Source organism: Diaphorina citri, unplaced genomic scaffold (genome assembly GCF_000475195.1).
Source record: "Diaphorina citri unplaced genomic scaffold, Diaci psyllid genome assembly version 1.1 scaffold1155, whole genome shotgun sequence".
In the NCBI taxonomy this organism is placed as follows: Eukaryota; Metazoa; Arthropoda; class Insecta; order Hemiptera; family Psyllidae; genus Diaphorina; species Diaphorina citri.
The window spans coordinates 21,719-30,228 of NW_007378584.1; positions in this window are offsets into that span (position 1 = coordinate 21,719).

The following is an 8,510-nucleotide window of genomic DNA, read 5'->3' on the forward strand; positions in this document are numbered from 1 at the left end:
GATCGCACCGAACCAATCTCTTCAAATCTTGGTCGTGGCCCATCTCCGGTGGTCCTGACTTCTGATTAGAAAATTCTGATCTTCATCTTCAATGGTAGGCCTCGCCATGCACCTTGTAAGAACCAGAAACAATAACACCAGAGATCGGAAAGAAGAAACACTCTGAACTAATAATGATAATAGAGCTAACTGGATCTTGTTTTTATTGTGCCAAACCTTGACTTGGAAAGCCTCCTCAGATACCAGATGGTATCAGAGAGAGAGGAACAATACCGAACTGTCTGAACAGTGAAGCATACCAAGGAACGTGCTGGGATGGGGAAATTCTACAAAACCATCCTCACACAATAAGAAGTTTATGTCGAAGCTATAACAGGATTCCCGATGTCTATTGAAAGGAATTGATCGGGGAGTTGATTAATTAACCGATTTGGAATTCTTGGCCCAAACTCGACGGGCTCAATGACCCTGCTCAATGAAATTGTTGGAATAGCTCAAAGTTGATTTCTTTTGTTCTTTTGACGACTGGCTGACCCAGCCTTGGTTTTCATTATTCTGATCATATTGATCGCATGAAGCGGACCAGATTCGTGGAATCATCTTCATCGGGTAATGGTAACAATGAGATAAGGGGACATTGGATGCGCTCATTACTGATCAAATATGCTGTCTTCTCCCCATGAAAATAAAAAGAAATGCTACGTAAAAATACTACTGCAAAGTTGCTTTGAGAAATACGCCGCCACAGGCGAAATCCTCACCCTATAAGAGTGCTAACTGCTATACGTGCTTCAGGACTGGGGAAAGTGGATTAGGAAATGATATAGGCGGCGAGTTTTCCTCTTGGATTGCAACTCTGTGATATCCCCCATGCCTTTTGTCTCGACAACGTGACAGTATCTGACCGGAGTAGATTAGTCCGGCTGATTAATATTAGTGCATCGGGAGAAATTATTCCTGTGATTGATTTTCATTTTTTGAATAAAATATGTTGTATAGAATGGACTGTTGGACACTCTGAATTAATTTTTTTACTGGGTTTAGCTTGTGAAATTAATATATAACTTGGGAAATTAATTATGAATTATGAGATGCGCTTTCAATACTAAATGCATGAATGACTAAAACTAGTATTTCTTTATTGTCTTGTTTAGATTTCAAAAGTTCAGATTATTTTTAGTTAATTGAGTTATAATTAGGCATTCTATTTATTTTTATCTCCAAATCTGTCGCAAATATTCAGATCATTAATTTTCCATTTTGTTTTTCTTGTTTCAGGTAAGTGATCTGAAATACCAAGGTATTACATCTGAAATAAAATACCTGATGTGAAATACATACCTACACATTAGGTCTGAAATGAAATCCCACGGAAGTGGTAATGCTACGTAGAAATGCTATTGCTTTGAGAAACACGCCGCCACAGGCGAAATCCTCACCCTATAAGAGTGCTAACTGCTATACGTGCTTCAGGACTAGGGAAAGTGGATTAGGAAATGATATAGGCGGCTAGTTTTCCTCTTGGATTACAACTCTGTGATATCCCCCATGCCTTTTGTCTCGACAACGTGACAGTATCTGACCGGAGTAGATTAGTCCGGCTGATTAATATTAGTGCATCGGGAGAAATTATTCGTGTGATTGATTTTCATTTGTAGAATAAAATATGTTGGATAGAATGGACTGTTCGACACTCTGAATTCATTGTTTTACTGGGTTTAGCTTGAGAAATTAATAAATAACTTGGAAAATTAACTATGAATTATGAGATGCGCTTTCAATACTAAATGCATGAATGACTAAAACTAGTATTTCTTTATTGTCTTGTTTAGATTTCCAAAGTTCAGATTATTTTTTAGTTAATTGAGTTATACTTATCAGGCATTCTATTTATTTTTTATCTCCAAATCTATCGCAAATATTTCAGATCATTAATTTTCCATTTTGTTTTTCTTGTTTCAGGTAAGTGATCTGAAATACCAAGGTATTACATCTGAAATAAAATACCTGATGTGAAATACATACCTACACATTAGGTCTGAAATGAAATCCCACGGAAGTGGTAAGTTTATCTTTTTGTTCAAATTGGACATTAGTCTGTTCAAATTTGAGATTAGTTCTTATCGAACCATGAACATCGTGTTTGTTTTGACGTCTAAACTTCTAACTTTGTCATACTGATAGATTCTGACGTGACTTTGTGAAGATTCATCTTGAAAAGAACACACACAAGTAGCTTATACTCTTCACCAACTGTGAAGAGTATAAGCTACTTCTTTGTGTTCTTCTTTTGTAACTTTGTTCCAACTTTGTCATCTCCAAATAATGAAAAGTTGAAATGAAACCATTTTGTCAAATCCAAAATTAATAATAATCCTTCTGATAGGACTTGTGTCTTCTTCTTCCTTTATCTCCCCTTTCTTCCTGTGTTTTCGTATTTTGTCATTTTCCTCTTCCTCTTCATTCCTCTTCCTTTACATGATTTGCTCGATGTCTTTCTTCTCCCTCCTCTTTCTCTCATCTTCCTCCCTATCTATTCTTTCTTCATCGTGTTCTCTTTCCTTGATGTCCATCCTATTTCTAATTCCCCATCCCTCCTTTTTTTCTACCTCTCCGGCTCTCCCTCCTCCTCCTTTTCTCTCCCTCTCCCTCTCTCCCACTCTCTCCCTCTCCCTATCTCTCTCCCTCTTTTTCTCTCTCTCTCCCAACTTTCTTTCCTTATACCTTTCTTCCCTGAATCCTCTGTTCCTCGTTCTCCTTTTCTTCTTCCTCCTCCTCTCCTCCCCTTTGTTCTTGCCTCTTGCTTTCTGATATTTTTTTCTCTCTTTCTCCTCTTCATCCTCCTTCTCTCTTACTCTCTGATTACTTCTTCTGTTTGATATGACAAGACAAATGACTTGGGACTAAAGTTTGACGCGCAAGACATAACTTGAATGGAATGGTTCAAGAGACTTGAAGACGGTGAAAATTTTTAAAAGTCGAGAGGCACTGAGAGAAGGGGAATCGTAATAAGGGGCTGAAAGAGTAAGAGAGGGAGGGTAGGAAATTTGGTAAAGATGGTTAAAAAAAAAGTATGCTTATGATTCTAGCTCAAATGATAATAATATTGATTGAAAGTTTTTGTAACCCTTTCAGCTAGGCTGGTGTTGGGTTACAAACAATATAAATAATAGAAATTCCTTTCTTCGAAAACAGTGATCTAATCTATTGTTATCCAAACATATATATTTCCCATAAATAAGATTTATAAGATTAGTAAGAAGGTATATGTAGGTATATTTAGGTAAATTCTCGTATTTTGGACCGCATTGTATGAATATTTCACATGGGCGGGGTTGTTGGCTCTCTATCGGTAAAAGAAGGGACGGATGAGGTAGGAAGCAAAAAAGTGAGATATTATAATGATGGAGAGAGAGAGGGAAAGGAATGTAGGAAGTAGGAACAGAAAGTGGAAAAGTGAGATAATGATGGAGGTGAAAGAGAGGGAGAAAGTGAGATATAATAGGGACGGAGAGGGAGGAAGTGAGATATAAAGAGGCTAAACAGAAGTCAAAAAGAGGGAGGGAGAAGACAAGGGTGGGGGAATGAAGGGAAGGAGAGAATCCACAATACAATAAACAAGAACTCACAACAAGAAATGGAGAGAAATAAATTCCAGGTATAATGGGAAAATAATTTTCCTCTCTCTTCCCTCCTTCTTCTCCTCCTCCTTCTCATTCCTTTTTCTTTTCCTCCTCCTCCTCCTCCTCCTCCTCCTCCTCCTCTTTCTCGTTCCTTTCTGTGTTTTCTCTCTTTATTCTGCATGAGATGGAATGCATTCACCGGAAAGATGCCTTATTCATACATAATACCATACATATCTAATAGAGGGGAGAGAGAGAGAGAGGGAAGGAGGAGGGGGAGAATAAGAAGGGACGAGGGAGGAGAAGGAAAGAAGAATAAGTGATAGGAGGGATTCATATACAATAGAGGGGAGAGAGAGAGAGAGAGGAAAATTAATAGGAAGTAGGAGATATCTATAGGGAGAGAAAGCTATTAGAAGAAGGAGAGAGATAGAAATTGAATAAAAGATGCAAGAAGAATAGAGAGAGAAGGAAAGAAGAAGGAAGAGAGATAGAGAGAATATTGGGAGGGTGGGAAAGAGAGATTAGAGAGGGAGGGAGATCAATACCCTTGGGATTTGTTGCAATATGATGAGTGGTGGTCAGGAGCCAATGAATGGGGACGCTAAGGTGCTGGGTTCATATCCGAACCTTGAAGCCATTCAAATCCGCCAAATACCATCTTAAAAGACACTTTTCCAAAAAAGTATCTAATGCCGGACACTTGTCAAACAGTCGCCTTCGGAACGTGCGTTGCTAAAAAAAAAGCCCCCAACCTAGGTCTTTCAGATCGTCTGACTGACCCTGGTCGGAAGCTTTTTCCGCCACACGTTTCGACTGTTCAGACCCAGGACGGTCTGACCGTGCGTGGCATCAGGTCTTAAAATCGAGCTTACCACTACAAAACGCTTTGGGCGCTATGCACATAATGAAGTTTCATGTTTGCATAGGATAGGGTACTCCCACACTGTTTATGTCCCTGTTACATGCGAACATGTTAATTATGTTAGAATGCAATAACATAATTAGACCATTCCGTCCCCCGTACCTCTTCTTGCTAACTATCGCAGCCATGTTTCTTTTTTCCATAGCTTTCGGAGTTATTTTTTATTTTACATTTCTATTAAATTACCTACTCTCCGGAATTAAAATTCCAAAGTTGGTATTCACTTGTACGACTTTGGCCCGAGAGAAGCTTTACAAATTTTCACCCGGTTTCCTTGGCAAACCTGCCAACAATACTTGCCACAGTGGTTAAGCCCTCGCCGCTCGCTTGTTCGCCTTACAATTAAGGAGGCACGAGTTCGAATCTTCACCGACGTGGAGATTTCGCCATCGTTAAATCTATTTTAACCCGACCGCTCTGATAGATGTAAAGCCACACAGTATGATTTATATGAGACAGTATGTATGTTACTTTGTATTACTGTGTCACATATCACACCTATGTATAATATACCTACATAGTCTGGGAGTTGGTTTTCATATCACAATATTATCTTGTATGTAATCAAACCGAACTGGTTTATATCCGATCTGACATTATGTTGGTCATTGTCATTGTATGTTTTGTATGGATAATAATAATAACTTAATACTATGTATAGTTAGTAATAATACTATGTATGAACTATGTGTAGTGATTATGTTAAATAACACTTCATCATGGGTGTTGGCAGTGGTCATGGTAGTACTAAGTTAGAATATATTGGGAGGCGTAGATTCGTAGAAGCTTAACCCATCCTTTAGGGCTGTTCGCCCCTACACCTAAGCCTCGGAGTGGGCTTTTTGTGTTTGGAGTTAAGCTGCTATCCCCGGGCCTTGATGGAACCTCGAAGCACCTTCACTGGTATATTTCAACCTCCTCAGTTTCTCTAAAATTCACCTGCAGCAGCTCTAGAAAGTCCGCACAATCAGGTTTATTCCAGAGAAAAGCTGTGAGTCCATATATTATTCCATTAAGAGGATACCAAGAGGTGCCATCCAGGCTAGAGGGCTTGGCTCAAGACCTCCGAACCGAAGGGGGCTTGAGCGTTGTTTTGTTTTTATACGAATTTGTAGTCCAAAAACATTTGAAAATTCCGCTAAATTTCAGCAAATAGAACACTTGGTTTTGTAGGAAGGTGTACAACGTGTCCTCCACCGAAAAAGTGATTTCCCTTTGGATACCTATCGTTTCCCTATGGACTACAGGAGAAATCCTTTTACTTCTCGCCGCCAGTTGTTCAATTGATTCCGGTTCCCAAATCCTTGACTTCTATACTAAAATCTCTCCCATTGGTCAAGCGGCAATCCTTTGGAATTCTTTCTGGGAAAATCTTGTTTTCTTGACCAGTTTGGGCAGTTTGACGGATGGTAATTGGTTCTATTCATTGCTCCGGAACACTTCAAGGATTGCTGGTATCTCAAGGAAATGTTTTGCTTGGCAGACCCTGTGCTCTGGAATTGTGTGCTTCAAGAATTGCTGGTATTTCGCGGAAAGGTTTTGCTTGGGACTCTTGGGAGACCCTGTTTTACTATGCCATCCTCAGATATTATTACTATGAGTACTATGACTAGTTTGTATTACCTCGTGTGGCTTTTCCGTTCTTCTTGATCTAATTTCACATGATCAGTTTGTGGTCTTGTTTTAAATTTGTGGGCATGTTGTGTGCAATTGGTTGTCCTAGTGAGTCTTGTTGAATGCAGGATGACTCATGTTCAATAATATGGACGAGGAAAAAAGAGGATGGTTGCTAGCTTTGAGGTTTTGTCATTCTTGAGTTGACTGAAATTTTGTGCTCCTGGGCTTTAAGGATTGCTGAAAACTTATCAAATTCTGTATGAATGAAATGGGTGTTTCCAGAGCCCACATTATCAAGATCAGGAAATTCCTCTCCATCCCAATACAGACAGACATATTTATACAGTCTTTGTTGAAAAGCTAGTCTATACATCCATGTTCTACTGAAATGGCGGTAATGTACACTAATAACCACGAAGTTGAGTATATTCCGAAGGTACCGGGTTCGTTTCGCATGATTAGGCAGGAAAATTAGCCAAGGTTTTTATTTTGTCAATATTGATACATATGGTCGACTCAATAGTAGCCCTCGTTTAGATTTAGGAATACTCACAGAAATCCATCCTGGGATAAGTCCCTCTATGTATCGATATTGCTGGCAGTAAGCTCTTAGGGTCCTCGAAACTCAGGGTTGGATGGTAGACATTAGAGAAAGTTTGTTTAGTCTCAGCCACCATTATTACTTCTCAAATGTGTTGGGAACAAAATTTCACATCGCTGGGAGTGAACCCACGCCCTCCTGTTTATTACGCGAGCGTCTTGACCCACCAAGAGTGATTTCTGATAACTGAAACAAATCTGGCAACTATGCTTCTACTTGGGATTACTTGAACGACAACACTGTAGTTCGATATTCCGACAACACTGTGGTAGCTTCTTTGGGATTATTGCTCTTCTCCCACTGCAGTAGTAAACTGGTAATTCGGCATTCATCCGAAGACCGTTTCTCAGGGGGTGGTCTTGTGTACAGATTTAAAGTTGAATTTCCAAGAGTTATCAAATCAGGCTCATAATTTACTGAGTGTCCATTTCTGGACTGCGAATTTGTGTACATTCCAAATTCGTCTAGATTGGTTTGTAAAAGTGGAGATGGACAGTAGACCATATTTGTGATAGTTTGTCTGGTACCAATCAATCCTTCTCCTACGTAGCGATAATTCCTAAACAAAGTTTGCTTGTGATATTGAAGCCAAAATGTCTGTTTCTTGGGAATATCACAAAGAATGCCTCTGGTATCATGCTAGTCGTTGGTCACTTCATATTGCTTTCCTTTTTTATATCATTTAACTTAACTTGCCTCGAAATATCAGTTTGTTTGTTTTTGTTTTGATAATGTATCCCTCGGATCAACTTGGAAAATTGACTTTGCACGAGATTAGTCCACTAGATTTGAAGAGGATCTACAAAATTCACACATGACCGGATTCATATATTGAGTCACACTCTCTCGTTACAAATTACGTCGATCTGATTGACAACTCAAGTCACAATATAGACCGCCCTAATCCTCTCCCAACGTTTTGTACACGAATGTTTGCCTCGTGTTGTGTGACACTTGATCTGAATGTGATCAGTCACAAATATGATCAGTCGATCACAAATGTCAGTCCGGATCTTTATTGACTGTGATCCCACCCAGGGAAATCTTGCCTGAGGAGACAACCAGTGGATTTTCCAAGGTCAGAACGGCTTGACCAATCATGTGTAAGAGGATGGCGACAAGAATGATGTAGTGAGGGAAATGAGGTGCTCTGTATGTTCCCGTCTTCCTATGTATTGAGGTGGGAGACACGAAATTTAACAGTGACTGCTTGGGGTTTGTTCTTCACATCTTTGGATATAAAATAACACACCTTACACACCTCTTCAGATACTTACTTACTTACTTACTTACTTACTTACTTAACTTACTTACTTTCCGTGTCCAGACCATCAAAAATCAAAATGCCGATCAAACTCGACAGATCAAACTCTCACATCATTCAGATGTGTAGACTGTAGACCTGTAGAGTAACTTGAAGTTTAGTTATCAAATGTAGAGTGTAAGACTTCGTCCAGAAGGTCTCCTGGCTCCTAAAGGCCCCCTAGAAGGGGAAAAAATCCTCCCCTCCTGTACAGGGAGACCTCCCTGTACAAGAGGAAAATCTCCCTTAATGAGTCAATTAGGTAGAAAGGGAGGGAGAAAAAATCCAAACATTTCCCTCCCTCTAGGGAGAAAACATGAAAATTAATAAAAAAAAAATCTTGTACTTAATGTTGATGGAGAGAGAGAAGAAAAACTCCCTCTAAATTAGCATTTAAATTATGGGTGTGTATGTAGGGAGAGAAAATTTGGACTGGGATAA